The sequence below is a fragment of the Vicugna pacos genome, chromosome 6, assembly GCF_048564905.1.
Source record: "Vicugna pacos chromosome 6, VicPac4, whole genome shotgun sequence".
In the NCBI taxonomy this organism is placed as follows: domain Eukaryota; kingdom Metazoa; phylum Chordata; class Mammalia; order Artiodactyla; family Camelidae; genus Vicugna; species Vicugna pacos.
In genome coordinates this window covers 54,296,983-54,303,948 of record NC_132992.1, presented here as the reverse complement: position 1 = coordinate 54,303,948, position 6,966 = coordinate 54,296,983, and the positions used below count along the sequence as shown (strand labels likewise).

Sequence of the window (6,966 nt, the reverse complement as noted above, 5' to 3'; positions counted from 1 at the left end):
CCTGGCATCTGCTTCTTGGAGGACCGTAAGTAACACTTGGTATGTAAAGCTCTAAGACTGAGTGAGATGGTCAAGGTTGTGAGTACAGATAGAAATCAGAAGGGAACGGAGCCCTGGGGCTCTCCAGCATTGAATGAAAAGAGAAGAGAAAATTAACAAAGGAGACTAAGAAGGGGTGGCTGGCGAAAAAGGAAACACCAAGAGCAAATGGTATTCTTGGAACGAAGTAAAGGAAGTGTACTAAGAAAAGAAATGATTGACCACATCAGGGATGCTGCCAGATCACGTAAACTAAGGATCAGGGATTTCACGAGATGAAGCTTATTGGTGACTTTGACAAGAGCAGTTTTAGTGAGGGGCATGGATGACGGCTGATTGAGGTGTGTTAAAGGGATAATACAAAAACCACTTCATGTTTTTGTACCCGGGATTTTTTTTAAGGAATCAGAGGTGCTAAGTATAGGCAACTTTATTGAGGTGCTAAGTATTGCAACTTTATTTGCAACTTTGTATTGCAAAAAGGAACTGAGAAATGGGGCAATCACTGGCAGGAGCACTGAGGTCAACAAAAGTATTCTTAAGATGTTCGAGATAACAGTATATTGGTATGCTGATAGGAGAGACCCAGGAAAGATTAAAATTTGATGATGTCAGCAGAGAGTGGAGCCCGGCTGGAGTGCTTGTTGAGTAGGTGAGAAAGGATGAGGTCATTGAGCGAGGAGCTCTTCGAAGAGTCTTCTCTCCAATTCCCAGCTTCTCCCAGGCCCAGGCCTCACCCGGGGACAGTTAAACTCAAGTCCCTGAAAAAGGACAGAATTTCCCACCCTTCCACAGAGAGCATTGCATCAGCTCAGGAAGTCACCACTACAATTTTCAGTTTGTATTTGATATCTAGCTTTCATAAAGCTAAGGCTTTTGTGATTTTTGGCTATCCTTTGAAACTAATTTAAAAACTAGCTATTTCATGTTTTTGTATCTGGAAATTTTTCTGGCTGTCCCAGTCTACCATCTTTCTGGAAACAGGAATCTCAGGAGTGATTTCTTTCTCAAATACAGATCTGATCAGGGTACATCTTCTTTTTTTTTTTTTTTTAAATTGAGTTATAGTCAGTCTACAATACCATGTCAATTTCTGGTGTACAACACAATTTTTCAGTCATACATGAACATACATACGCTCATCCCCACATTCTTTTTCACCATGAGCTACTACAAGATCTTGAATAGATTTCCCTGTGCTATACAGTATAAACTTATTTACCTATTCTATATATATATATTTTAAACTTTTTTATTGAGTTATAGTCAGTTTACAATGTATATATCTGTCAGTATATATAAATCTCAAACTCCCAGTCTGTCCCTACCCACCCTCTTCCCCCTCACAGCCACAAGTTTGTATTCTATGTCTGTGAGTCTGTTTCTGTTTTATATTTAATTTCATTTGTCTTCTCTTTTTTTTTAGATTACACATATGAGTGATATCATGTATTTTTCTTTCTCTTTCTGGCTAACTTCATTTAGAATGACATTCTTCAAGGACATCCATGTTGCTGCAAATGGCATTATGTTGTCATTTTTATGGCTGAATAGTATTCCATTGTATAAATATACCACAGCTTCTTTATCCAGTCATCTGCCGATGGACATTTAGGTTGTTTCCATGTCTTGGGTATTGTAAACAGTGCTGCTATGAACATTGGGGTGCAGTTGTCTTTTTGAATTAGGGTTCCTTCTGAATTTATGCCCAGGAGTGGGATTGCTGTGTCATATAGTAAGTCTGTTTTTAGTCTTTTGAGGAATCTCCATACTGTTTTCCACAATGGCTGCACCAAACTGCATTCCCGCCAACAGTGTAGGAGGGTTCCCTTTTCTCCACGCCCTCTCCAGCATTTATCATTTGTAGACTTTTGAATGATGGCCATTCTGACTAGTGTGAGGTATCCCTCATTGTAGTTTTGATTTGCATTTCTCTGATCAGGGTACATCTTTGATGGTTTACAGTTACCATCGCAATAAGATCCAGGCTTCTTATGATGACGTATCAGACCTGTTTCTTTCCTTTCTGGCTCCTGGCTGTCCATCTCTTGTAGCCTCAGGAAACACAAATAGTTCATAAGACTCACCGTGCTTTTCAGTGTCCCCTTGTCTTTGCATATGTTGCTCTCTTCCCTGGAGAGGCATCCCTCCTTCATAAATCTAAAACTTGCTTACCCTTTGAGACCCATTCAGGAGCTGATGCCTATGAGAAATCTTTCCATCTCCCCTTATCCCCAAAGCTAATTTATTTATTTTTTGTGTATGTGTTAATCATATGCTTATTTTTATAAATTATAGAGTTTGATATCTAGCAGACATACTGTCAGGCATCTTCTCTTCTGGTATGAGAATTCCCAAGGCTAGTTTAAATACTTGTCTCCTTTGCTCCCCCAGCTGGTGCTTAGCTCTGGGAAAGCTTTTCACCTTGAGTATCATTGGCTATTTACTTCTTGGTTTCCTCTTTCAAGTTAGTTTGTGGAATAAGGTTTTCTGTAGAAGTCATGTAAGTCCTCAAAATAGATTTAAATCACTGGAGAGGGAAATGGATCTTAATAATTTATTTCTATAAAAATATGTTTTATTGATTGCTAAAACCTTTATATAGTATTGACACAACTCAGAGAAATAAAGACTTAGAATTTCAGATCTGGAAAGAATCTGATCTAAGACTGTTAGAATTTCAGATCTGGAAAGAACTAATCTAGAGATTACTTAATCCATCTCCTTTATTCTCTGGATAAAAAAATATATCTTTCTTTGCACCAATTTATGTGTCAACCCCCAGTACATTAGAATGCCTCTTTCTACCCACTCATTCTCCCTAGCTTGGTGTCTTTAGCATCTTATATCTTTGATAGTATATTGGGTATATTTGTGTATATTTATAAGCAATTTATCTTCCTTCATTTGTGAAATGTCTGTTCATATCCTTCTCCCAGTTTTCATTGGGATGTTGATATTTTTCGTATTTATTTTTAAGTGCATTTTATAAGTAAAGGTATTAGCCCTTTATTTCTCATATATATTGCAAAGGTTTTTCTAGATTTTTTTCAACTTTCTTTAGAATGTCTTCTTCTGTAACAGTGGTCAAATACATCAGTTTTCCTTTCTAGTTTCTGACCTTGGTGCCATCCTAGGAATGACCTTCTTCACTCGAAGATTACAAAACTGCTCTGCATTTAACATAGTACATTTTAATATTATTTTTTTTACATTTCAGATTTTAGTCCACCTAATTTTTTTAATGATGTGAGAAAGCAGTCTAACTTTACTTTTTCTCATATTTTTTAGCGAATTGCTCCAGTACCCTTTCTCCAGTTTTAAATATTACTGATTCAAAATGAAGGCTCTAGCGTATTTTCATTAAGAGTGTAGAGTTGAGGGGGGCAGAGTGGTCTAGATTTGCTTGTTGAAGGCCAGCTCTGCCTCTTCCCTGCTGTTGTGAGGATTTATGGAAACAGTTAACGTGTGGCACTGGCACCAAGAGGGAACTGACTAACATCATTGATTGGGCACCATTATGACTTAGTAGTAGTAACAGCATTAATGGGGTTTTTTTTTGGACTCTATTTTATGCTGTTGATCTGTTCATCTTTACCTGTGCCAGAATTGTACTGCTTTAATTTCCTGTGGTTTTATAGAATATTTTAGTATCTAATAGGTAAAAATCCCCTGTGTGGACTTTAACTTTTTGTAAATAATTTTTAACATCTCTTTTATTGCACATGTAATAGTGCTTTTCATTGCTCCCTTTTCCCAAGTCATTAGTTACTATAAAAAGCATCTTAGTGCTTTTTTAGTATTTTTGGATTTAGTACGTAGGATTTTAATACTCAGAATGTAACTCTAACTCAGAATTTTAAGAAAAGATTGCAGACAATGGATTTAATAAGAAAAAGTTGAATGATTTAGAGTTATTTGGATTGGCTTGATGTACCATGAAGAAGAAATCGATGTATTTTCCATTGCTTCTGAGAACCAAATGAGGAAATAGGTTTAAACTGCAACATGGGTTTTAGTTAAACAAAATCAAAAAAAAATTTTTAAACTATAAGTCCGGCTAGGAAGTGAAGCATACTTCCAAAGAAAATATTAAATACTATTCCAGGATTTTAAAATGTTGTATATTCTCTCTCTCTGTCTCTCTCCCCACTACCCCACCCCCTTGACCCTTGTCCTACTGAGGGGAAGGGAACAAACCCCTGCTGATGGCTTGGGGGCTTTTTTACTTTATGATCACATGAATGTTAACTTTTAATGCAAGCTAACCTGCATTTTGGGGACTTTCCATGCATGTCAGGAACCAAAGTACTACCATCCTCATCAGCGAATTTTGTTTAACCGTAGTTTTCCACAATAATATACATTTCTTAACACAGTTGTTTTTCTTTGTTTTAATCAGCTTCTCTTGGCTTGTCATTGGTATTTCAAGCATACTACTGAATCATTTTCTCTTAAAACAAGGCTTTTCCCTTGTTTATATTCCGCACATAAGCTGTGGGGCAGGGAGTGGCAGGAAATGGTTCCTCACTAACCATTATCACTTAGTGCTCTGCCATTTCTTTTGCTGCATGTTTTTTTTTTATTTCACACACTGTCACTCTATTAATGCTTTTCTGAGCCTAATGCACTTTACTTATGCTGCTTTACATTTGGGGAAACTGCAAAATGCCACCAATGAGCTGGAAACAGAGGAATAATGGAGACTTAGAGGACTGCAGTTTCTGGAAAGTTCTTAGTTTCCAGTAACTTCACTGCTTTGGAATAGCACCAACCAACCAAATGTTATCTAGAATTAGTCTTACAGTGGGTATTGTGTGAGATTCAAAAGAAATATTTATTAATTTAGTTATTCATTCATCATTTAGCAACTATTTTTTTTTTTCTTTTTGAGAGCCACCTGTTAAGTGCAGGGTACATACTGAAAAGAAACTACACATAAAGTTTTCAGTCTAGCAGGGTTAGCAGACGTAAATGTTATGAGTGCTGTGAAAAAAAAAGAGGTATCAAATTTATTTATTCAACCACACATCTCTTGACCCCCTCTTGCTTTGTGCAAAGCACTAGTGTTAACATAAATCTAGACGTGGATTGGCAGGGGCTTCCAGCGTGAGGAGTTGAGTGACAGCTAAAGTGTAGCGACTTTCTGAAGTTGTAGGTAAATGAGTTGCCTTTCTAGTTGGTACATGAGCCAAATATCACCGAGGAGGCAATGGCAGACATTTCCCTCCTGTCTTCCTACTGCCTGCTACCTTGAGAGCTGTATATCACATGGACTGTCATTTCAAGGGGGGCAGTAGGAGCAGCTAGGGAAGCCACCTCAAGCTGGAAGGTAGGGAAGTCAGCTGAAGGGCCCGCAGTGGCAGTGGAGGGAGAAGGAGGCAGAGAGAGAAATCCTCCAGGATTTCTGAACAGGCCAGGGAATGTTCTGAACAGGCCTGGGTGGGGGATAAGTGTAGGTCTCTATAGCCATGTTTGCCCCCTGTGCTGTGAAAGTGGGAGTTTTGATCCAACTTAGGTCTAAGCCCTAAAGCTCATCAAGAACCATGCTTTCCCTCCCCTCAACCAACCATTCACCCAATCAGCCGTCAAATCAACCAACCCAAAACTGACATTTCTCACGTTGACTGGCCTTTCACCTGGAGCTCTTCCTCCATTTTTCTCCCCTTCTGATTTATTTTCAACCTTGGATGCACATTGGAATTATCTGAGGAGTGTTTGAAAATACAGATGCTTGACTTCCATCCCCAGAGATTCTGATCGAAATGGTCTGAAGTACGGCCTGAGCATCAAAATTTTTAAAAGCTCCCCAAGTAATTCTAATGTACTAACAAGGCTGAGACTCATTAGCCTTAAAAATAATGTGATCAATGCAGCATCTAATTCACTAAAGGAAAGAGAGCAGTGCTAATCGTGCTCATCTATTGGTTAGGGAAAAAAACTGCAAACTTAAACTTTAAAACCACAAGGTTTTAAATAAATATTTTGTTTAGAATGTCTATAAAGAGTTCCCAGGGAAGAATGTGAACATAGCAGTGGCTGGGAAGTGGTCCTAAGAGACCAGGGTCTGCAAAGAGCAGGCTGAAATGTGGTGCAGCTTGTTCACAGACAGCCTCCCACACTAGGAAGGACATGCTCCCAGGGCCCTATTCTAAGATCCCAAAAGAACGGGCTGCCACTGCCAAGAAGTATAATATGCAGGTGGAAGACTATGAGCTGTAGTTGGATGATGGCATGGGGTATGGCAACCACCCGAAGCTCCCAGACAGCTCCCAGCAGGAGAGGGCTCCGTGGTACGATGGGGACCGTCCAGTCCTGAGGTTGAACTTGGGTGAACCGAGGCAGTGGGACCTGGACATGTATATCAGGAACCGTGTGGACACGTATCCCAAGCCTGTTTGTTGGAATCTCGCATGTATGCAGCTCTTCGGCTTCGGAACCTTTACATGATTCATGTTTTCGGTCGGGGAGAGTTACCCCACCTACCAGCCTGGGGGGCCAAGGCAGCATCGTTATACTAATCTGTGCCTGAAGGGAGTCCACAACCCCACCTAGGAGCCTGTGCTGCTGGCTTACTATGAGATCTGAGGGCCTTTGTGGGCTCTGTCATCCCTAGACACTTCCCCCTAATGAAATCCCGAGTGAAACTTAGTGCTATGGAAGAAGAAAAGAAAAGAAAAAGGGAAAAGAGTTTCCAATCCAATTATGGAGCAGTCCTGTAGAAACCCAAATCTAGAAGGAAGCAGTACCATATTAACTCTGTGGTAGTGTTGTGGACTGAATGTTTGTGTCCCTTGAAAATTCGTATGTTGAAATCCTAACTCCTAAGCTCAGGAGGGGGGCCTTTGAGAGGTACTCAGTTCATGAGGGTGGAGGCCTCACGAATGGGATTACTCTTAGGAGAGAGACCCCAGAGAGCTCTCTTTC

At 39.7% G+C, this 6,966-nt stretch overlaps 1 pseudogene; it reads left to right on the top strand.

Moving 5' to 3' along the window:
- The first annotated feature begins 647 nt into the window (after nt 1-647).
- Nucleotides 648-6,627, top strand: LOC102532815 (NADH dehydrogenase [ubiquinone] 1 beta subcomplex subunit 8, mitochondrial pseudogene; annotated as a pseudogene).
- Nucleotides 6,628-6,966: the final 339 nt, after the last annotated feature.